The 25,912-nt window shown below is 40.6% G+C and overlaps 1 pseudogene; it reads right to left on the reverse strand.

Moving 5' to 3' along the window:
• Positions 1-1,067: 1,067 nt before the first annotated feature.
• Positions 1,068-25,912, reverse strand: part of LOC126069888 (testis-specific Y-encoded protein 3-like) — a 39,963-nt pseudogene continuing 15,118 nt past the window's right edge.

Consider the following 25,912-nt stretch of genomic DNA (forward strand, 5'->3'; position numbering starts at 1 on the left):
TCTTAGTCTGGAAGCTCCACTGAAATCTGTCCACCATGGGTGACCCTGCTGGTATTTCTAATACAGAGCTATAGTTTCCAGAATCACAACAACACAACAAACTCAGAGAAGTTCCTATAGGTTAATTCAAATTATCTATGCCTTCTTCAGTAGTTCCTATGTTTCAAGGCTTCCCAGGGTGGTGCAGATGGTTAAGTACTGGACTATCAACTGAAAGGCTGGTAGTTCTAACCCAAGCAGGGGAATCTCAGATGTAAGGAAGGCCAAGAGATTTGCTTCTACAAGTTCACCGTCTTAAAAACTGGGGGTAGCAGGTATACAGAGCACACTTGGGGTCCCACGGTCTTGAGTAAATTGCAGTAGACTTGACACAAGTAACAAAAACAAATGTTTCTAGGAATTTGTCCGTTTTGTCTTGATCATCTGAGCAGGTAGCATAGAGCATTCATACTATTTTCCTTATAAATCATTTTTGTTTCTATAAGTTTGATAGTAATATTCCATTGTCATTTCTCATTTTATTAAGTCTTCTCTCTTTCTTATACTAGATCAAGCTTGTCACTTTTCTTACTCTTTCCAAATAACCAAGTTTTTGATTTGTTAACTTCAGTGTATTTCTATCTCCTGTTTTGTGCTAATCCTTATAAATATCTTCCTAAGCTAACTTGGATATAACCGGCTCTTACTTTTATATTTCCTTCAAGTTTAATCTTTTCTTATATTTTTATTGAAAATTGTATATTTGGAATATTACAACATTGATATTCAGGAATTCAGATTCTGTCTGCTCCCTGGTAATGATAGTGGGTTGTAGTTTTCGGCTTTTTAGTGACTTTTGTAAACTGTACTTGTAATATTAGAATTATTTTCTGAATATGGTGACTGAACTATTGGCTACTAATGTTTAGATAGCTATGTGATCAACTACTGTTTTCAGTTTACTTAAATCTGTGGAGATAAAAGAGGAAATAAAATTAAAAAAAGATTATGAAAACCAAACAAAACCGAGAACACAAGCAAATAGAGACCCAGGAACTTCTCTTTAAACAGAGGTGTATGGTGTGGGCTCAAGTCCTGGTTCCTTCCTCCCCCAGGTAATACTGCAGGGGATTAATCCACAGGTCTTCACTGATGATCTGGTAGTTCAAACAGAAAGATCATGCTAGGTTCAGCACTCATTTCCAAAGCAGATGTGAACACACCAAGGCCTTTTCTCACCTTATGTACAGAGGTCTGCCTCAGCAATCCTGTTCTACTCTGGGAAGCTGGGACCAGAGAACCAATTGAAAAAATTAATGCTGGTATCATGATGCCTGTCCTTGTAGGTCCACTGGATTGGAGTGGAATAAGATGCTATATATCCTGGGGAAATACAGGAATGGAGCAAGAGGGCTAGATCATGTTGGCCTATAAAACACCAATGACATTCTCCCCATCCATCAAGGGAGCCACTTCTTACCAGTGAAGGTAATGTCATATTCCTTAATGATCACTTCATTCCGAAAATAGCAGTTCTTCCAAAAGAAAAATGTGATTTTGCATCAGTTATTAGGGTGGTTGAGCTTCTCCCCATGGCAGAAAGTAGAAGATGAGTACAGTGAAACATCTATTCAAGAGACCTGACATTTTGGGGAGTCAAGCCCTTGCCTATTTCCATGGATGAATCCTTTCTCATTCCCGTCCCCCACCTGACCTCTGACCTGACCTTCAGATTGTTCAAGTAGTGGAGCAAGTCCTTATATTACACCCTGATCATGGCTGACATCTGGGAGTGGTTCACAACCTGCTTGGGGTCAAGGAGCCTTCAGAGGCCAGGCAGAGGAGGACTAGAAGCAGACAGAGCACACCTGGCCAGCAACCAATGGCTGAGGCAGGCAGTCTCCCAGACCTCCTGTCATTGCGACAGCCACCCACACACCCCCTCAACCATGGTCCATCATCATATGCATCTTGCAGCCTAGTGGTCTTTGTGCTTATGTGAAGCCATCTGCAGGCACACATGCAGTCTATCCCCTGAGACTTCTGATGCCTGTATTCTTTGTGTGCTGTGGTCTATCCCAACACTGCTACTGTCTGCATATGGGGTGTCCTGGCTCTCCTGTGATTGCCTCTGGTCCACAGTCAGGGTGCTGGGGGTGAAGCCTTGGTGCCGTGTGTCCTAGATGAGCCCCAGGCACTTCATATGGGTGTCTAGCTCTGTTTGGATCTCTGACGGATTTCTATGAGGCATTGAGAGGGCACATATGTGGGGGATGGGGAGAAGGGGCTGTGGATGCAGAGGCTGGAGCTGCCTGGTGTATTCTGGGGTTGGGATGCTGGGGCTGTGTAAAGGACAATGGCTAATCTGCAAAGAAAACTTACATAAGGAGAACCTTGCCTTTTGGAGATGAGGTACTGGTAGTGACTGGAAACTCTGGTGGTGTAGTGGCTAAGTGCTAGGGCTGCTAAACAAAGCTTTGGCAGTTCCAATCTGCCAGGCACTCCTTGGAAACTCTATGGGGCAGTTCCACTCCTTCCTCTAGGGTCACTATGAGTCGGAATCAACTCGATGGCACTGGGTTTTTTTTTTTTTTTTGGTTTTTAGTCACTGACTGGAACTGACATTCAGGTCCTTGGAGCTATTCTTATGCTGCCTGTGGTCTCTGCCCCTAGTCCCCAGGAAGGTTTGCCCTGCTCAGGACAGGCCAAAACATTCACCTGCAGTGTTCTCTTAGTATGGATGCTGGTCTGGCTCTATTCCCCTACCTGTGTCCTCTCCGGACTCCATGCACACTCTCCACCCAACTTTCTGCTCTTTTAGCCCTCTTCCCTCACCCGCCTCCCACCATTCAGAGGCCTCAGGGAGACAAACACAGAAAGGATATTGCTTTGACCCAGAATCCTGGGATGCCCTGGATGATGGCGCTTCTGTGGTCCAGATAAGGCTTGCGACTCTGCACCTGCTTGTGCCTCAGGCACAACTATAACAACTATCATGAGGATGGCTCAGGAGCAGGCAGTGTTTTGTCCTGTTGCACATGAGTGGGAATCAACTCTGTGGCACCTAACAACAACAGGAACAACAAGTTCTGCCTTAGAGACCCTATAGAACAGAGTAGAACTGCCCCACAGGAGTTCTAAAGAGCAACTGGTGGATTCAAATTGCTAATTTCTTGGTTAGCAGCCTATCTCTTAAGTACTGAGTCACCAGGCCTCCTTCTAAGTACGTAAAAAATAAACCCAAACAAGCCTCTTGCTGTTGAGTCAATTCTGACTCATAGTAACACTACTGAAGAGAGTAGAAGTGCCACCTAGGGTTTCCAAGGAGTAGCTGGTGGATTTGAGATGCTGACCTTTTGGTTAGCAGCCAGACTCAACCACTGCACCACTAGGGCTCCTCTAAATACTTCGGATGACATAAATGTGAAGGTTGTCCTTGTTAGGTGCCATGGAATTGGTTCTGCAGTATTCAGTTCATCTCGTTGAGGGTCTTCCCTTTTTTTTTTTTTTTTGCTGACACTCCTCATTACCAAGCATGATGTCCTTCTGCAAGGTGTGGTCCCTCCTGATAAAATGTTCAAAGAACTTGGGATGAAGTCCTGCCATCCCCCCTTCTAAGGGACATTCTGGCTGTATTTCTTCCAAGATAGATTTGTTTGATCTTCTGGCGATCCACAATACATTTAATATTCTTCAACAACACTATAATTTGTATGCATTGATTTATCTTTGGTCATCCTTATTCAGTTTCTGGCCTTTCATGTATATGAGGCAATTGAAAATATCATGGTTAAACTGAATGCTTCAAAGGTCAGCGGAGCAAGGAAGCAGGTTTGGGAACTATGGCTTAAGGGGACTTCTAAGTCAATTGGCAAAATAATTCTATCATGAAAACATTCTGCATCCCACTTTGAAATGTGGCATCTGGGGTCTTAAATGCTAACAACTGGCCATCTAAGATGCGTCAATTTGTCTCAACCCACATGGATCAAAGGAGAATGAAGAACACCAAGGTCACAGGATAACTATGAGCCCAAGAGACAGAAAGGGCCACATGAGCCAGAGACTTACATCATCCTGAGACCAGAAGAACTAGATGGTGCCCAGCCACAACCGATGACTGCCCTGACAGGGAGCACAACAGAGAACTCCTGAAGGAGCAGGAGATCAGTGGGATGCAGACCCCAAATTCTCATAAAAAGACCAGACTTCATGGTCTGACTGAGACTAGAAGAATCCCAGTGGTCATTGTCCCCAAACCTTCTGTTGGCCCAGGACAGGAACCATTCCTGAAGACAACTCATCAGACATAGAAGGGACTGGACAATGTGTTGGAGAGAGATGCTGATAAAGAGTGAGCTACTTGTATCAGGTGGACATTTGAGACTGTGTTGGCATCTCCTGTCTGGAGGGGAGATAGGAGGGTAGAGAGGGTTAGAAACTGGCAAAATTGTCATGAAAGTAGAGACTGGAAGGGCTGACTCATTAGGGCGAGATTAAGTGGGAGTCTGGAGTAAGGTATATGTAAGCTTATATGTGACAAACTGACTTGATTTGTAAATGATCACTTAAAGTTCAATAAAAATTATTTAAAAAAATCATGGCTTGAGCCAGGCACACAATAGTCCTATATGTGACATTCTTAAAGTGACATTCCTAGTGGCAATAGCTGATGGCTGCAGTCTCCAAAATCTCTCCCCCACCTGTTTTCCTTTTTTTCCTCAACTGTCGTTATTGTGGGAGTGAGGTGGTATCACACACTAGTACACTAGTATTGGAAATCAATATCACAGTGTGATACCACCTAATTCCACTAGGATGGCTATTAAGAAAAAAAAAATGAAAGCAGGTGTTTATGAGGTTTTGGAGACCAGATCCTCAGCTATCACTTCTAGGCATGTAAAATGGTACGAACACTAAATAACAGATTGATGGCTCCTCAAAAATGTTGAAAATAGTGCTAGCATACAACCCTGCAATTTCAGTTGTAGGTACACACTCAAAAGAAGTGTAAAGAGAAGACAATTTTGCATCCCAATATTTCTTACAGCACTTTTTACAATAGTTAAAATGTGGAAACAATTAAAATGTCCATCAACAGGTCAATGTATGAACAAAATGTGGGACACACATACAGTGGAATATTATTAAGCCATAGAGAAAAATGAAACTGAAGAATGAATATACCATAAAACCATACCGAATGAAATAAGTCTCTCTTAAAAGTACACATGCTGTATGATCTCACCATATGAAATAAGCAAATGTATTATTTGTTATGAGGAGAGGGAAATTTTTTCTTAAGGAGCATCTTAGTTATCTAGTGCTGCTGTAATAGAAATACCACAGTGGCTTTAACAAACTAATAAATAAATAAATAAATAACTCTACCAAACCCATTGTCATTTCTGACCCGTAATGACCTCTGTAAGACAAAATAAAACTACCCAATAGAGTTTCCAAGACCAGCAGATGGATTCAAACTGCCAGCCTTTTGGTTAGCAACCAGCCACTTAACCACTGTGCCATCAAGGCTACAATATAATTCTTACATATTGCAGTTTGAGGCTTGAATTTTTTCCTCAGTTAGTTGCTTCACCCTGAGAAATGCAATACGTTCTTGTTTTTTGGTTTCTAACTCCAGGTCTTTGGTCATTTCATTACACTGCTTTAGCTTGTCTGCTCAAGCCGCCCTTTGAAATCTTTCGTGCAGCTCTTTTACTTCATCATCTCTTCCATTCCAGCCACTCTTTGGAAACTCTATGGGGAAGTTCTAGTCTATTCTACAGGGTCACTATGAGTTGGAATCAACTTAATGGCATGGGGTACAAGTGTGTCTATACATACACATTTAGCTGTTTAAATAAAGTGACTAATTCATTGAAACAAACAACAAAACGTAATTAAATGAAACATCACCAAAGATCACCCAACATGACACCCAAAATAGGAATTGTTATATAATTCTGGAAAATGTTAAATTCATAATGTAAATCTTCAAAGAAGCAAATACACAGCTCTCTGGGGGCTGCTCCCCCGGACACCCTGCACACTGTCCCTCTAAAGAGCCACTTCGCAGGCTGCTGTCCTGCCAAGGTCCTGAGGCAGCCCGGCCTTCCCCAGGCCGCGCCTCACTCGTCATGGGGTCTGGTGGCCGCTGGGGCAAGTATTTGCGTTTCTGTGCCGTTGTATGTTAAAAAGTTCAGAAGGGAGTCCAAGTAACCATTTATACCATTGGCTGTATTGTGGCATATTCCTGAAGTCCTTGGTGGCACTCCCTATTCTTTGGTCACCATCAGGCTGGTGAGTATCAGGACTCTTAGAGCTTACCTGGAATTGTGCAGGATCAGGTCTCAGTGGGTGATCCACGAAGCTGTTTTTTCTCCCAGATAGAAAAGTAATGCATGGGGCTGGTGGGTGTTGACCAAAAGTCATGAGTAATCTTGGGCAGGATCTGACAACAAGGTGCATCATGGCCAGAATGGGTGTATGTGTCTGTCTAAACCCACTACCTTCCACTTCTGAGGTGATACAGTGGTTCTGGGTGTTTAGAAGTATTTGAAGGACAGTACCACTACCGGACGAGAACACTGCACACTGTATGATGTTGAACTTTAGAAAAAATAGGAAAAAAAAGCTTCTATGCTTATGTGAAAAGTGAGTTTCATGGAGAATATCTGGGGCATAATGAACTGATGGAAGCCCTGTGGGGGAGTGGTTAAAAGTCAACAGTTTGAAAGTAGCAGTCACTCCTTGGAAACACTATGGAGCAGCCCTACTCTGTCCTCTGAGTGAGAACGGACTCATGGGCACCTAACAACCTAAAAACAACAAATAGAGAATGCATTATTCAGGGTCCAGAGATAGTGGAGATATCCTGCTTGTAGGGGATGGCTGCCTGGTTTTTGTTAAAGAGAACTTTGTTTTCTAAGGAGGAGAAAATGGAGAAAGCATGACCGTCTCTGGTTTTGAAAAGAATTTCCTCAGACACAAAGGTCAGCTGCCTCCCTCTCCCTTAGGTTCCTGCCCTCCTATGCCCTTGTCCGTGTGTAGTCCAGGGTCCTTGATGTGTAGGGGTTACATGATTGTCTTACGACCATTTGAATATGGTAATGGCCATGGCTGTCATTCTCTCATATAAAATGGTATAATGAAAGACCCACATTTCCCACCTTCTCCTACCTCTCTCTCTCCCTCCCTCTAGTCCCTACTTAAAACTTATTCCTAAAATTTCCAGCTGTTTCTTGGAACACTGGCAGTAATATACTGGTTCTTAGTCTCTCCAGAGGATTGTGCGTTAAATTTGGAGACGATTTTGTTCAACAGTGGACTAAAGTTTAAAATTCCCTCTGTCTTTTGTCACATTAATGTGTGTGAATATATCCATGAGGTACCACTGAAATGTTACCAGACTGCCAGACCCTGCTCTTTAAGCCCATCCTTCATTTTTTCAATAAAAAATTTAAAGCCCAAATAAACTGCCATTTCTTTTTCCTCCTACTCCCAGCTACTGTCCTACGGAAAGAATTGTGTCCTCGTTTGGTATCCTAATGCCTGTTGAGTCCCTTCTCTCTAGCTTTATAGTCCTGGCTCCCCCTACACACTGAGACCTCCTGAGCAGTGATTTCAACAGACCAATGTCAGGAGTTGTTTTATTCCTTCAAGTCACCATCTACCTAGCACATGGACTCACACTTAGACACAGACAGACACCTGGAATTGTTTATTTTTCAATATCCTTCAACATTTATCAACATCTCAGTCCCTTTTTCACCGCCTACCGTCCAACTCCTTCTTCATTTCTCTCGTTCACAGGATCCGTGCGGATTATTCATTTCCAAATCTAAAGTGCCTTCTTGGATTTTTTTTTTTTACTCCTTTAGGTGAAGTTTGATGCTGCATCATGTTCATGCCAAGTGCTGGGGGTGGCCTTGATGACACATACACACACACAGAGACACACAACATATTTTCACTGAAATACATTAAATACTGTGTTAACTCCTCATGGACTGTTCCCGCCATATTTGTGATCTATTACATTTCCTCCCACATACATTCAAAATTATTCTCCGCAATCTTATACAACCTCCCCATGGAAATGTAAATTCTAAGGATGACTCATTGATAAAGATTTATGGATATTGGGGGGAGGATGCTAGGAGGACCTGAGCATAAGTCAGACTTTCAGGGGTAGTAGGAGGGCTGAGGGTGCATTTATAGCCGTGAAATGATAGTCCAGAGACAACATGTTAATAATGCATCCTTATTCCTGTCTGAGTGACCATGGGCAGACATAGTCCTCCCTGAGGTTAAGTTTCCCTAGCTATAGCCTATTTTGCATTGCATTTCTCTGATGTTCCTGTCTCAGACTGACTCTAGGAGGTGCTCCTAGGTCCCCAGACAACACTCATGTCAATCCCCCGTACCATGGTCCTCACCTGGACTCTCTCCATTCCTGTCATGGCTCTGTCCTCCCTCAGGTGGTATTTCAGGGGATTAATCCATACGTCCTCACTGATGATCCGGTAGTGCAAATAGAAAGATCATGTCAGGGTCAGCACTCATTTCCAAAGTAGCTGGGAACACATCAAGGCCATTTCTCACCTTATCTACAGAGGTGTACCTCAGTAATCCTGTTATACCCTGAGAAGTCGGAAAGAGAGAACAAGTTAAGAAGTTAACGCTGGTATCATGATGCCTGAGTCTGTGAGCCTCACATTCATAATTCTGGAACCACTGGATCAGAGTGGAATAAAATGCCATATATCCTGGGCAAATACAGGAATGGAGGGAAAGGCCAAGATCATGTTGGCCTACGAAACACCCCTGACACTCTCTCTATCCATCAAGGGAACCTCTTCTTATCAGTGATGGTAACGTGATATTCCTTAATGATCACTTCATTCCAAAAATACGGGTTCCTCCGAAAGAAATATGTGATTTTGCAGCCGGTATTGGGATGGATAAAATTCTCCACCTGGGAGAAATGAGCAGACGAGAACAGTGAGATTTTTTTTTAGGAGAGTTCCCCTTTTGGGGAGACTAGCACATGCCTGTTTCTATGGATGAATCCCTTGTAGTTCCCCTTCCCCACCTGAGCTCTGGGTCTAACCTCCAAATTGATCAGGCAGCTGAGCATGTCTCATCTTTCTCACTGATCAAGGCTGACATCTGGGGGTGGTTCGCAATCTGCATGGGGCCAAGGAGCTTTCTGAGGCCAGGCACAGAAGAAGTCACAGCAGATGAGCACACCTGGCCAGCAACCAGTGGCTGGGGCAGGCAGTCTCCCAGACCTCTTGTCATTGCCACACCCACCCATACTCCCCCTCAACTGTGGTCCACCATCATGTGCATCCTGGGGCCTAGTGTTGTCCTGGCCTTTGTGCTCATGTGAAGCTATCTGGAGGCTCACACATAGTCTGTCTCCTGAGACTCCTGATACCTGTCTGTCTGTGTGTTGTGATCTAGCCTGACACTGCTATTGTCTGTATGTGGGGTGTCCTGGCTCTCCTGTGGCTGCCCCTATTCCTCAGTCAGGATGCTGCAGGCAAACCCTTGATGCCAGGTGTTCTAGATTAGCCCCAGGCACTTCCCATGGGTGCTTGGCTCTGTTTGGAGCTCTGAAAGGTTCCTATGAGGCAAAGAGAGGGCACATATGTGGGGGCTATGGAGAGGGGGTTGTGGATGCAGAAGCTGGTGTGTTCTGGGGTGGGGTGCTGAGGTTGTGTAGAGGACAACGGCTGCTCAGCAAAGAAAACTTGAGGAAGGATAATCTTACCTTTTGAAGATGAGGTATTGGTAGTGGCTGACAAGAAACCCTAGCGGTGGAATGGTTACATACTAGGGCTGCTAACCAAAGGGTCAGCAGTTCCAATCCACCAGGTGCTCCTTGGAAACTCTATGAGGCAGTTCTGCTCTGTATTGGAGGGCCGATATGAGTAGGAATTGATTGGACAACACTGGGTTTGTTTTTTCCTTTTGAGTGACAGACTGGCATGGACATTTAGGCCATCGAAGCTATTCTTATGCTGCCTGTGGCCTCTGCTCTTAGTCCCCCCAGAAGGTTTGCCCTGCTCAGGACAGAGCCAAAAGATTCACCTGCCATCCCCGCCTGAGGGTTCTCTTAGTGTGGATGTTGGCCTGGCTCTAATCTCCTACGTGTGTCCCCTCTGAACACCATGTACCCTCCCCACCCAACTTTCTGCTCTTTTAACCCTCTTCCTTCACCCACCTCCCACCAGTCGGAGGCCCTTGGGAACTCCCAGTGAAAGGATACTGCTTTGACCCAAAATCCTGGGATGCCCTGGATGATGGCACTTCTGAGGTAGAGATGTGGCTTTTAACTCTGCACCAGCTTGTGCATCAGGCAAAAGTACGCCCTCTTGCCCTTGGTGTTCAAAGGCCCTATCTCCATTTGAAGGGCCTCCAGGGCCTCCAAGGCCTCCAGGGAGCTCTGGGTGCTGGAGGATCCAGGCTATGGCTGGGCCTGCTCAGCCCGGGGCTGTTCGCACTGCTCCTGCTCCTCTGCCTGTTCCTGTTCTTCCTCATAAAAATGTCCATTCTACCAAAAGTGATCTATAGATACAATGCAATTCTGACTGAAATTCCAATGACGTTTTTTCAATGAGATGGAGAAACAAATCATCAACTTCACATGGAAGAGAAAGAGACCCCAGATAAATAAAGCATTACTGAAAAAGAAGAAAAAAAGTGGTAGACCTCATACTACCTGATTTTGAAACCTATTATATCGGACAGTAGTCAAAGCAGCCTGGAACTATACAACAACAGATACATATACCAGTGGAACAGAATTGAATACTGGGTTATAAATCCATCCACGTATGAGCAGCTGCTAGTAGACAAAGTCCCAAAGTCTGTTAAATGGGGAAAAGACAGTCCTTCTAACAAATGGTGCTGACATATCTGGATATCCAGCTGCAAAAAAGAAACGATATCCATACCTCTCAACATGCATAAAAACTAGCAAAAAAGGGACCAAAGACTAAAATCTAAAATAATAAAGATCATGGAAGAAAAAATAGAGCCAACACTAGAAACCCTAATACATGACACAGTTTACAAAACATTATGAAAAGTGCACAAGCACCAGAAGAGAAACTAACTGTAAGCTCCTAAAAATCAAATACTTATGATCATCCGAAGACTGTACCAAAAAAGTAAAAAGGTTACTTCCAGACAGGGAAAACAGTTTCAGCTATGACAATAGTGATCAGAGTTTGATCTCTAAATCCTATGTTATACTGCAAAAACTGAACAACAAAAAGACAGATAATCCAGTTAAAAAATGGGCAAGTGGTATAAATAGACCCTTTGCCAAAGAAGACAATCAGGAAGCTAACAGATATATGAAGAAATGCTCACGATCATTAGCCATTAGAGAAATACAAACCAAAACTACAATGAGATACCATTTCACTCCAAAAATTCTGGCATTATTCCAAAAAGAAACAACAAGATAATAAACATTGGAGAGGTTGAGGAGAGACTGGAACACTTATATACTGCTGGTGGGAATGTAGAATGTTACAGCCACTTTGGAAATTGATTTGGCACTTCCTTAAAAAGCTGGAAATAGATCTACCACATGATTCAGCAATTCCACGTCTCAGAATCTATCCTAAAGAAAGAAGAGCCTTCACACAAACAGATATATGCACACCCGTGTTCACTGCAGCACTGTATACAATAGCAAAAAGAAGGAAGCATCCAAGGCACTTATCAACAGATGAATGGATAATTAAATTATGGTATATTCATGCAGTGGAATATTATACAATGATAAAAACAATGATAAATCCATGAAACATTTCATAATGTGGAGAAATCTGGAAGACATTATGCTGAGTGAAATTAGTCAGTTACAAAAGGAGAAATATTGCAGGATACCACCATTATAACAAATCAGGATGTAACTAAAACACAGAGGAAAATATTATTTGATGGTTAGTGGGTGGCGAGGGAGGAGGAGAGGCATTCACTAATTAGATAGTAGACTAGGAGTATTTTAGGTGAAGGGAAAGAAAACACACAATGCAGGAGAGGTCAGCAATACTGAACTTATCCAAAAGCAAACAGGTTTCCTGAATACAACCAAATGCTTCAAAGGCAAGAGCAGCAGGGGTAGGAATCTGGAAACCATGGTTACAGGAGACATCTAGGTCAATTGGCATAGCAAAATGCATTAAGAAAACCTTCTGCATCCCACTTTGGTGAGTGGGGTCTGGGTTCTTCAATGCTAGCAAGCCACTACCTAAAATCCATCATCAATTGGTCTCAACCCACCTGGAGTAAAGGAGAATGAAGAACACCAAAGACACAGGGTAATTAAGAGCCCAAGAGAATGGAGGAGCCACGTAAATCAGAGACTCCATCAGTCTGAGACCGGAAGAACTGGATGGTATCCCGCTACCACTGATGATGGCCCTGACAGGGAACATGACACAGAATCCCTGATGGAGCAGGAGAACAGTGGGATGTAGACTTCAAATTCTTGTAAAAAGACCAGACCTAATTGCTTGTCTCAAACTGGAAGGACACCAGAGATCATGGTCCCCAGACCTTCTAACAGCCATTCCCAAAGCCAATTCTTCAGGCTATAAGACAGAAAAATTATACCGGTGAAGAGTGAGCTTTTTGGCTCAAGTAGACACATAGGACCATGTAGGTAGTTCTTGTCAGGAGAGGATATGAGAAGGCAATGGGGGACAGGAGCTGGCTTAATTCACACAGGGAATACAGACTGGAGAATTGCGCTGTCTCATTAAAGGGAGAGCAACTAGGAGTACATAGCAAAGTGTACATAAATTTTTGTATGCGAAATTGACTTCATTTGTAAACTTTCTTTTAATGCACACACACACACAAAACTTATGAATAGCAGATTAATATTGTCTGATATAGTGCTAGAAGGTGAGATCTTCAGATTGGAAGGCACTCAAAATACAACTGGGAAAGAGTTGCCTCCACAAGGTTGAGTCAACCTTATTGATGTGCATGGAGTCAAGCTTTCAAGGCCTTCATTTGCTGATATGTCACGGCTCAAAAAGAGAAAAATCAGCTGCAAAAATCCATTAATGATTGGAGTATGGAATGTATGAAGTCTGATTCTGGGAAGATTGGACATTATCAAAAATGAAATGGAAAGCATAAACGTTGCTATCCAAGCATTAATGACCTGAAATGGACGGGTACTGGTGATTCTGAACTGGAAAATTATATGGTCAGCTATGCTGGGAACAACACATTGAAGAGGAATGGTGTTGCATTCATCATCAAAAAGGACATTTCAAGATCTATCCCGAAGGACAATCGTGTCAGTTATAGGACAATATCCATACACCTACAAGGCAACTGAGTTCATATGGCTGTTATTCAAATTTATGCACAAACCAGTAAGGCCAAGACAAAGAAACTGAAGATTTCTACCAGCTTCTGCAGTCTGAAATTGATCAGACATGCAATCAGGATGATTTGATAATTACTGGTGATTGGAATGTGACAGTTGGAGACAAAGAAAAAGATAGGTAGTTGGAAAATATGGTGTCCATGATAGAAACAATGCTGGAGATTGCATGAGTGCATTTGGTAAAACCAATGAGTTCTTTATTGCAAATACCTTTTCTCAACAACATAAGTGGCAACCTCACCAGGTGGAACACCCAGTAATCAAATTGACTGTATCCGTGGAAAGAGATGGTGGAAAAGCTCAGGATCATTAGTCAGAACAAGTCCAGAGACCAACTGTGTAACAGACCTTCAACTGCTCATACACAAGATCAAGTTAACACTGAAGAAACTTAGGACAAGTCCCCTGAGATAAAATATGACCTTCAGCGTATTCCGCCTAAATTTAGAGACAATCTCAAGGATAGATCTGACACATTGAATGATAAGGAATGAAGACAGAAGAACTCTGGAATGAGATCAAGGATATCAAACATGAAGAAACAAGAGGTCATTAAAAAGACAGAAAAGAAGGAAAAGACCAAAATGGATGTCAGAAGAGACTCTGAAAGTCGCTGATGAACACAGAGTAGCTAAATCAACAGGAAAAAATGATGAAGTAAAATAACTGAACAGAAGATTTCAAAGGGCGGCTTGAAACGACAAAGTAAAGTACATAATATGTTCAAAGGCCTGGAGGTAGAACATCAAAAGGGAAAAACACACCTGACATTTCTCCAGCTGAACAAGCTGGAGAAAAAATTTAGGCCTGGAGTTGCAATAGTGAAGCATTCTGTGGAGACAATACTGAACTCTGAAGGAAGCATTAGAAGAAGATGGTAGGAATACACAGAGTCACTATACCAAATAGAATTAGTTCATGTTCAACCATTTCAGGAATTATTATATGATTAGGGTTTGATGGTTCTGAAGAAAGGTGTCCAAGCTACACTGAAAGCATTGGCAAAAAAGAAGCTTCCAGTAATTGACAGAATACCAGTTGGTATGTTTCAATAAATGGATGCAGCACTGGAAGTGTTCACCCCTTTATGCCAAGAAATTTAGAAGACAGCCTATTCCCAAGAAATATGATCCAACTGAATTCTGAAATTATTGAACAACATCATTAACTTCACATGCAAGTAAAATTTTGCTAAAGATCATTCAAAACAGGCTGCAGCAGGATTTCGACAGGGAGCTGCCAGCAATTCAAGCCAGGATAAGAAGTGGATGTGGACCCAGGATATCATTGCTGATGTCAGATGGATTCTGGCTGAAAGCAGAGAATACCAGAAAGATATTTACCTGTGTTTGATTAACTATGCAAACACATTCAACTGTGTAGATCATTAAAAAAATATGGATAGCATTGCAAACTTCAGAACACTTTACTGTGCTCACGAGGAACCCGTACATAGATCAAGACACAGTCATTGAAAAGAACAAGGGGATACTGTGTAGTATAAAGTCAGGAAAAGTGTGTGTCAGAATTGTATTTTTTCACCAAATTCATTCAATGCATAAGCTGAACAAAGAAGCCGAAAAGCTGGACGACATGAAAAAGAACAGTGCATCAAGATTGGAGGAAGATTCATGAATAGCCTGTGATATGCAGATGACATAATTTTGCTGAAAGTGAAGAGGATTCGAAACACTTATTGGTGAAGGTCAAAGATCATAGCTTCAGTACAGGTTTTACCTCAACACGAAGAAAAAATCCTTCCAACTGGACCAATAAACAATATCATGATGCATGGAGAAAAGATTGAACTTATCAAAGATTTCATTTTACGTGGATCCATAATCAACACCCATGGAAGTAGCAATCACATGGTGGATGCATTGAACAAATCTACTGCAAAATGCTGATTTAATTTGATGAAAAGCAAAGATATTACCATGAAGACCCAGGTGTGCCTGACCTAAGCCACGGTGTTTTCATTTACCTCATATGCATGAGAAAGCTGGATGATGAATAAGGAAGACCAAAGAAGAATTGACAATTTTCTATTGTGGTGCTGATGAATAATATTGAAAATACCACGGACTGCCAAAAGAACAAACCTGTCTTGGAAGAAGTACAACCAGAACACTCCTTAGAAGCAAGGATGGTGAGACTACACCTCACGTATGTTGGATATGTTATCAGGAGGGATCAGTCCCTTGACAAGGGCATCGTACTTGGTAAAATAGAGGGCCAGTGAAAAATAAGAAGACCCTCAGCAGGCTGGACTGACTCAGTGTCTGCCGGAACGGGCTCAAGTATAACAATGATTGTGAGGGTGGTATAAGACTGGGTAGTGTTTAGTGCTATTGTGTATAGGGTCCCTCTGAGTCAGAAGCAAATCGAGGGCACCTAATAACAACATTGTAAATGAGTCCCACACGTGTGTTATTTTCTCATACTGTATTGTCATCCATGTTGCTGTAATGCTAGAAGCTATGTCACCAGTATTTCAAATACTAGCAGCGTCATCCATGGTGGACAGGTTTCACCTGAGCTTCCTGAGTAAGGCAAACTAGGATAAAGGACCTAGTGGCCTACTTCTAAAAAGATTAGCCAGTGAAAACTATATTAAAAGCAAAGAAACATTGTCTGAGATAGTGCCAGAAAATGAGCTCTTCAAGTTGGAAGCCATTCAAAATAGGACTGGGGAAGAGCTTCCTCCTCAAAGTAGAGTCAAACTTACTGACATGGATGAAGACAAGCTTTTGGGGCCTTCATTTACTCATGTGGTACAACTCAAAATGAGAAGAAACCCCTGCAAACATCCATTCATACTAAGAATGTACATCAATAATCAGTGTACAATGAATGAATCCAGGAAAATTGGAAGTTATCAAAAATGAAATGGAACACATTAACAACCATATCCTAGGCATTAGAGAGCTGAAATGGACTGGTAAAGCCATTTTGAATTGACTATCGTATGGTCTACTCTGCTGAGAATGACAAATTAAAGAAGAATGACAATACATTCATCGTCAAAAAGAACATTTCAAGCTCTAACCTCAGGCACAACGCTGTCAATAAAAGGGAAACATCCATACACCTACAAGCAAGACAAGTTAATATGACTATTTTTCAAATTGACACACCAATCACTAAGACAAAAGATAAAGAAATCGACAATTCATACCACCTTCTGCAGTCTGAAATAGATCAAACATGCAATCAAAATGCATTAATAATTGCTGGTGATTGGAATGCAGAGGTTGGAAACAAAGAAGTAGAAGAGTAGTTGGAAAATATGGCCTTGGTGATATAAACAATGCCAGGGACCACATGGCATACAGAGTTTTGCATGACCAATGACTTCTTCATTACAAGTACCTTTTTTCAACAACATAAACAGCATCTATACATGGAAACCTCACCAGATGAAATACACAAGAATCAAAATGACTAAGTCTGTGGAAAGAGACTATGGAAAAGCTCAATTCAGCCATAAGAAACACGGGGATGACTCTGGGAAACACCATCAATTGCTCATAACCAAGCTCACAATGAAGCTGAAGAAAGTTAGAACAAGTCAACAACGGCCAAAGTATGAACTTGAGTATATCCCACCTGAATTTAGAGGTCATCTGAGAATATATTTGACTCATTAAACACTAATGATCAAAGACCAGACAGGCTGTGGGGTGACATCAAGGGCATGAAGAAAGGAAGAAGTCATTAAAAAGTAATGAAAGAAAACGACCAAAACGGATGTCAGAAAAGGGTCTGAAACTTGTTCTTCAATGTAGAGTAACTAAGGCAAAAGGAAGAAAATATAAAGTGAAAGCGCTGAACAGGGGATTCAAATGGCAGCTAGAAAAGACAAAGTAAAGTATTATAATGAAATGTGCAAAGACCTAGAGTACAAAAACCAAAAGGAAAGAACACACTCATCATTTCTCAGGCTGAAAGAACTGCAGAGAAAATTCAAGTCTTAAGTTGCAATATGTATACTGAGCAAATAATTTGAGAAGCTGGATTATATGAAGAAGGAGTGGACATCAGGATTGGAGGAAAAAATATTAACAACGTGCGCTATGTAGATGGCACAAACTTATTTGTTGAAAGTGAAGAGGACTTGAAGCACTTATTAAGATCAAAGACCACATCCTTCAGTACAGATTACACCTGAGCAAAAAGAAAAATATCCTCACAACTGGACGAATAAGCAACATCATGATGAATAGAGAAAAGTTTGAAGTTGTCAAGGATTTCATTATACTTGGATCCATGATCAACAGCCAAGGAAGCAGGAGTCAAGAAATCAAAAGATACATTGCAAAGGACAAATAAGCTGCAAAAACCCTCTTTAAAGTGATGAAAATAAAAATTTTTACCTTGAGCACTAAGGTGCATGTGACCCAAGCCATGGTGTTTCCGATCACCTCATATACATGTGAAAAAGCTGGACGATGAATAAAGAAGGCAGAAGAATTGATGCCTTTGAATTGTGGTGTTGTAGAAGAATATTGACTATGCCATAACTGCAAAGAGAATGAACAAATCTGTCTTGGAAGAAGCACAACCAGAACACTCCTTAGAAACAAGGATGGCAATGCTACATGCCACATACTTTGGACATATTATCAGGAGGGATCAGTCCCTGGAGAAGGCCATCATGCTTGGTAAAGTGCAGGGTCAACAAAAAAGAGGAAGATCCCCAAATAAAATGGATTGGCTCAGTGGCTGTAACAATGGACACAAGCATAGCAACGATTGTGAGGATGGCACAGAATTGAGAAGTGTTTTATTCTATCACACTTAAGGTATCTATAAGTCAGTATTGACTTGACTTGCCTAACAACAAGTTGCAATTTTGAAAGATTCTATGGGGATAATATTAAATGACACAAGAAGCATCAAAAGAAGATGGAAGGAGTACACAGAGTCATTGTACCAAAAAGAATTTGTTGATGCTCAACCATTTCAGGAAGCTACCATATGCTCAAGAACAGAAGATGTTGAAGGAAGAAATCCAAGCTTCACTGAAGGCATTGGTAAAAAAAAAAAAAAAAGAAAAGAAAAACGAGGCTTCAGGAATAGACAAAATACCAAGTGAGATGTTTCAACAAGCGGACCCAGAGCTGGATGCACTCACTTATCTACACCAAGAATTTGGAAGATAGTAACCAGGCCAACCAACTGGAAGAAATTGACGTTTGTGCCCATTCCAGAGAAAGGTGATCCAACAGAATGCAGAAATTATCAAATAATACTATTACTATCACACAGAAGTAAAATTTTGCTGAATATCATTTGAAACCAAATGCAATAGTGTATCGACAAGTAACTTCCAGAAATTCAAGCTGGAGACAGAAGAGGACATGGAATGAGGGATATCACTGCTGATGTCTCATGCATCCTGGCTGAAAGCAGAGAATACCTAAAACACACCAACCTGTGTTTTCTTGACCGTACAAAGGCATTCGGATCATAACAAATTATGAATGACATTACAAAGACTGGGTATTCCACAACACTTAACTGTTTTGATTAGGAGTGTACATAGAGCAAGGTACAGTCATTCCAATAGAAATAGGGGATACTGCATAGTTTCAAATCAGGGAGGTGCCTTAGGGTTGTATCCTTTCACACCATACTTATTCAATCCACATGCTGAACAAAAAATCCATGAAGCTGGGCTATATGAAGAAGAAAGGGGCATCAGGATTTGAGGAAGATTCATTAACTATCAGCTATATGCAGATGACACAACTTTGCTGGCTGAAAGTGAAGAGCACTTGAAACACTCACTCAGGATATCAAGGACCACTGCCTTCAATATGGTTTACACCTCAATTTTAAGAAAACAAAAACCCTCACAAGCAGACCAGTAAGCAATGTCATGATAAAAGGAGAAAAGATTGAACTTGTCAAGGATTTCATTTTGCTTGGATCCACAATCAATACCCATGGAAGCAGCTGTCCAGAAATCAAAAGAAGTGTTGCACCAAGCAAATCTGCTGCAAAAGACCTCCTTAAAGTGTAAACAAGCAAATATGTCACTTTAAGGTCTAAGGTGCACATGGGCCAAGCCATGGTTTTTTCAGTCCCTCATGTACATGCGAAAGCTGGACAAAGAATAAAGAAGACTGAACTGATGCATTTGAATTATGGTGTTGGCAAAAAATATTGAATATACTTTGGACCCCTAGAAGAAGGAATAAATCTGTCTTGGAAGAGGTAAAACACAGCCAGAATGCTCCTTAGAGGCAAGGATGGTGAGACTTCACCTCATGTATGTCGGATATGTTATAAGGGACCAGTCCTTGAAGGACATCATATTTGGTAAAATAGTTGTCGTTGCTGTTAGATGACATCTAGTCAATTCCAACCCATAGTGACCCTATATAAAACAGAATGAAACAATGCCTGGTCCTGATTCATCTGGGGACAGGGATATGCTAGCTTCATAGAATGAGCATGGGAGTATCCCATCTTTTTCTATGCTCTGAAATAGCTTTAGTAGTAGTGGTGTTAACTCTTCTCTGAAAGTCTGATAGAACCCTGCAGTGAAGCCGACTGGACCAGGGCTTTTTTTTTTTTTTTTGTTGGGAGCTTTTTGATTACCTTTTCAATCTCTTCTTTTAATATGGGTCTATTTAGTTGTTCTACCTCTGTTTGTGTTAGTTTAGGTAGGTAGTGTGTTTCTAGGAATTCATCTACTTCTTGTAGGTTTTCAAATTTGTTAGAGTACAACTTTTCACAGTAGTCTGATATGATTCTTTTAATTTTAGCTGGGTGTCTTATAATATCACCCATCTCATTTCTTATTTGGTTTATTTTCTTCCTCTCCTGTTTTTCTTTTGTCAGCTTGGCCAATAGTTTATCCATTTTGTTGATTCTTTCCAAAGAACCAGCTCTTGGTCTTGTTAATTCTTTCAATTGTTTTTCTGTTGTTCTGCTCTAATTTTTATTATTTGTTTTATTCTGGTGCCTGAGGGTTTCTTTTGTTGCTCTCTTTCTAATTGTTCAAATTGTAGGGATAGCTCTTTGATTTTGGCCCTTTCTTCTTTTTGTATATGTGCATTTATTGATATAAATTGACCACTCAGCACTGCTTTCTGTGTGTCCCAAAATTTCTGATAGGAAGTGTTTTTATTCTCATTAAAGCCTATGAATTTCTTTATTCCATCCTTAATGTCTTCTATGATCCTGTGTTTTTTGAGCAGGATATCGTTCAGTTTCAAAGTGTTTGATTTCTTTTCCCTGGTTTTCCTGTTATTGATTTCCACTTTTATGGCCTTATGGTCATAGAAGATGCTTTGTAATATTTCAATGTTTGGAGTTTTGCTAAAGCTTGCTTTATGACCTAATATGTGGTCTATTCTAGAGAGCGTTCCATGTGCACTAGAAAAGAAAGTACACTTGGCAGCTGTTGGGTGGAGTGTTCTGTGTATGTCTACGAGGTCTAATTGGTTGATTGTGCCATTTAGATCTTCCTTGTCTTTTTTGAGCTTCTTTCTGGATGTCCTGTCCTTCACCGAAAATGGTGTGTTGAAGTCTCCTACTATTATTGTGGAGCTGTCTGTCTCACTTTTCAATGCTGATAGAGTTTGTTTTATTTTTCTTGCAGCCTTGTCATTGGGTGCATAAATATTTAGTATGGTTGTATCTTCTTGCTGTATTGTCCCTTTAATCATTATATAGTGTTCTTCCTTATTCTTTATGAGGATTTAACTTTAAAGCCTGTTTTGTCAGAAATCGATATTGACACTCCTGCTCTGTTTTGGTCATTTGCTTGAATTTTTTTTCCATCCTTTGGGTTTTAGTTTGTTTGTGTTTCTAAGTCTAAGGTATGTCTCTTATACGCAGCATATAGACGGGTCATGTTTCTTAATCCATTCTGCCACTCTCTGTCTTTTCATTGGTGTGTTTAGTCCATTTACATTCAGCATAATTACGGATCGGTATGAATTTAGTGCTGTTATTGTGATGTGTTTTGTTGTGTTCTGTTGACAGTTTCTTTTTCACACTTAATTTTGTGTGGTGAGTAGATTATATATTGTCCTTTCCTCATATTTGTTGTTGTTGATTTTGTTTCTGCTGATCCTCTATTTTTTTCTTGTATTTTATTTTAATGTGTGGGATAGTTTGTCTCCTTTGTGGTTATCTTATTATTTTGCCCTATTTTTCTAAATTGAAACCTAACTTTTATTTCTTTGTATTGCCTTGTCTTCCTCTCCATGTGGAAGAGCTATGACTACATATTTTATTCCCTCTTTATTGTTTTAATGCTGTCTTCTTTCATATAATAACATCACTGTTTCCCTGTTTTGAGTGTTTTTTTATCTTCATTTATTTTTGTGATTTCCCTGTCTGGGTTTACTCCTGATTGCTCTGCCCAGTGTTCTAGTCTTGAGTTAATACCTGATATTGTTGATTTTCTAACCAAAGAACTCCCTTTAGTATTTCTTGTAGTTTTGGTTTGGGTGTTTACGAATTCCCTAAACTTCTCTTTATCTGGAAGTGTCCTAATTCCACCTTCATATTTGAGAGACAGTTTTGCTGGATATAAGATTCTTGCCTGGCAATTTTTTTCCTTCAATTTTTTATATAAGTTGTCTCATTGACTCCTTGCCTGCATGGTTTTTGCTGAGTAGTCCGAGCTTATTGTTATTGACTCTCCTTTGAAGGTGACTTTTCATTTATCCCCACCTGCTTTTAAAATTCTCTCTTTATCTTTGGTTTTGGCAAGTTTGATTATAATACGTCTTGGTGACTTTCTTTTAAAATCTACCTTATGTGGAGTTCGATGAGCATCTTGAATAGTTATCTTCTCAATTTTCACGAGATTAGGGAAGTTCTCTGCCAACAAATCTTCAACAATTCTCTGTATTTTCTGTTATCCCTTCCTGTTCTGGTGCTCCGATCACTTGTAGGTTATTTCTCTTGATAGAGTCACACATGATTCTTAAGGTTTCTTCATGTTTTAAAATTATTTTATCTGATTTTTCTTCAGATATATTTGTGCCGAGTGGTTTATCTTCAAGTTCAGAAATTCTGCCTTCCACTTGCTCAGTTTTGCTCCTCTTACTTTCTATTGAGTTATCTACTTCTGTAATTTTATTTTTAATATTCTGAATTTCTTATTGCTGTCTGTCTATGGACTTTTCCAGCTTATTAAATTTTTCATCATGTTCCTGAATAATCTTTTTAATTTCTTCAGCTGCTTTATCTGTGTGTTCCTTGGTTTCGTCTGTGTGTTGCCTCATTTCCTTCCTGATTTCTTGAAAGGTTGTGTATATTATTCCTTTGTATTCTGCCTCCAGTAATTCCAGGAACACACTTTCATCTAGAAAATACCTTTTTTTTTAACTTTTATTGAGCTTCAAGTGAACGTTTACAAATCAAGTCAGACTGTCACATATAAGTTTATATACACCTTACTACATACTCCGACTTGCTCTCCCCCTAATGAATCAACCCTTCCAGTCTCTCCTTTCATGACAATTTTGCCAGCTTCCAACTCTCTCTATCCTCCCATCCCCGCTGCAGACAGGAAATACCAACAGTCTCAAGTGTCCACCTGATACAAATAGCTCACTCTTCACCAGCATCTCTCTCCTACCCACTGTCCAGTCCTTTCCATGTCTGATGAGTTGTCTTTGGGAATGGTTCCTGTCCTGGGCCAACAGAAGGTTTTTGGACCATGAATGCCAGGATTCCTCTAGTCTTAGTCAGACCATTAAGAATGGTCTTTTTGTCAGAATTTGGGGTTGGCATCCCATTGATCTCCTGCTCCCTCAGCGGTTCTCCGTTGTACTCCCTGTCAGGGCAGTCATCGGTTGTGGCCGGGCACCAACTAGTTCTTCTGGTCTCTGGATGATGTAAGTCTCTGGCTCATGTGGCCCTTTCTGTCTCTTGGGCTCATAGTTATCGTGTGACCTTGGTTTGATCCAGGTGGGTTGACACCAATTGATGCATCTTAGATGGCCGCTTGTTAGCATTTAAGACCCCAGATGCCACATTTCAAAGTGGGATGCAGAATGTTATCATAATAGAATTATTTTGCCAATTGACTTAGAAGTCCCCTTAAACCATGGTCCCCAAACCGCCACCCTTGCTCTGCTGACCTTTGAAGCATTCAGTTTATTCCGGAAACTTCTTTGCTTTTGGTCCAGTCCAGTTGAACTGACCTTCCATGTATTCAGTATTGTCCTTCCCTTCATCTAAAGCAGTTCTTATCTACTAACTAATCGGTAAAAAACCCTCTCCCACCCTCACTCCCTCCCCGCCTCGTAACCACAAAAGTATGTGTTCTTCTCAGTTTATACTATTTCTCAAGATCTTATAATAGTGGTCTTATACAATATTTGTCCTTTTGCCTCTGACTAATTTCACTCAGCATAATGAATTCCAGGTTCCTCCATGTTATGAAATGTTTCACAGATTCATCACTGTTCTTTATCGATGCGTAGTATTCCACTGCGTGAATATACCATAATTTATTTATGCACTCATCCATTGATGGACACCTTGGTTGCTTCCAGCTTTTTGCTATTGTAAACAGAGCTGCAATAAACATGGGGGTGCATATATCTGCTTATGTGAAGGCTCTTATTTCTCTAGGGTATATTCCGAGGAGTGGGATTTCTGGGCTGTATAGTAGTTCTATTTCTTACTGTTTAAGATAACGCCAGATAGATTTCCAAAGTGGTTGTACCATTTTACATTCCCACCAGCAGTGTATAAGAGTTCCAATCTCTCCACAGCCTCTCCAACATTTATTATTTTGTGATTTTTGGATTAATGCCAGCCTTGTTGGAGTGAGATGGAATCTCATCGTAGTTTTAATTTGCATTTTTCTAATGGCTAATGATCGAGAGCATTTTCTCATGTATCTGTTAGCTGCCTGAATATCTTCTTTAGTGAAGTGCGTGTTCATATCCTTTGCCCACTTCTTGATTGGGTTGTTTGTCTTTCTGTGGTTGAGTTTTGACAGAATCATGTAGATTTTAGAGATCAGGCACTGGTTGGAGATGTCATAGCTGAAAATTCTTTCCCAATCTGTAGGTGGTCTTTTTACTCTTTTGGCAAAGTCTTTAGATGAGAACAGGTGTTTGATTTTTAGGAGCTCCCAGTTATCTGGTTTCTCTTCGTCATTTTTGGTAATGTTTTGTATCGTGTTTATGCCTTGTATTAGGGATCCTAACGTTTTCCCTATTTTTTCTTCCACGATCTTTATCGTTTTAGTCTTTATATTTAGGTCTTTGATCCACTTGGAGTTAGTTTTTGTGCAGGATGTGAGGTATGGGTCCTGTTTCATTTTTTTGCAAATGGATATCCAGTTATGCCAGCACCATTTGTTAAAAAAGACTATCTTTTCCCCAATTAACTGACACTGGGCCTTTGTCAAATATCAGCTGCTCATATGTGGATAGATTTATATCTGGGTTCTCAATTCTGTTCCATTGGTCTATGTGCCTGTTGTACCAGTACCAGGCTGTTTTGACTACTGTAGCTGTATAATAGGTTCTGAAATCAGGTAGAGTGTGGCTTCCTACCGTCTTCTACTTTTTCGGTAATGCTTTACTTATCCGAGGCTTCTTTCCCTTCCATATGAAGTTGGTGATTTGTTTCTCCATCACATTAAAAAATGACATTGGAATTTGGATCAGAAATGCATTATATGTATAGAAGGCTTTTGGTAGAATAGACATTTTTACTATGTGAAGTCTTCCTATCCATGAGCGAGGAATGTTTTTCCACTTAAGTAGGTCCTTTTTAGTTTTTCTGGTAGTACTTTGTAGTTTTTTTTGTATAGGCCTTTTACTTCTTTGTTAAGATTTATTCCTAAGTATTTTATCTTCTTGGGGGCTACTGTGAATGGTGTTGATTTTGTGATTTCCTCTTCGATGTTCTTTTTGTTGATGTAGAGGAATCCAAGTAATTTTTGTATGTTTGTCTTATAACCTGAGACTCTGCCAAACTCTTCTATTAGTTTCAGTAGTTTTCTGGAGGATTCCTTAGGGTTTTCTGTGTATATGATCATGTCATCTGCAAATAGAGATAATTTTACGTCCTCCTTGTGAATTCGGATGCTCTTTATTTCTTTGTCTAGCCTAATTGCTCTGGCTAGGACCTCTAGCACAATGTTGAACAAGAGCGGTGATAACGGGCATCCTTCTCTGGTTCCTGTTCTTAAGGGAAATGCTTTCAGGCTCTCTCCATTTAGAGTGATGTTGGCTGTTGGCTTTGTATAAAACGCCTTTTATTATGTTGAGGAATTTTCCTTCAATTCCTATTTTGGTGATAGTTTTTATCATAAATTGGTGTTGGACTTTGTCAAAGGACTTTCTGCATCAATTGAAAAGATCGAGTGGTTTTTGTCTTTTGTTTTATTTACATGGAGGATTACATTAATGGTTTTTCTAATATTAAACCAGCCTTGCGTACCTGGTATAAATCCCACTTGGTGATGGTGGATTATTTTTTTGATAAGTTGTTGAATTCTATTGG

The sequence above is a fragment of the Elephas maximus genome (genome assembly GCF_024166365.1).
Source record: "Elephas maximus indicus isolate mEleMax1 chromosome Y unlocalized genomic scaffold, mEleMax1 primary haplotype SUPER_Y_unloc_1, whole genome shotgun sequence".
Taxonomy (NCBI): domain Eukaryota; kingdom Metazoa; phylum Chordata; class Mammalia; order Proboscidea; family Elephantidae; genus Elephas; species Elephas maximus.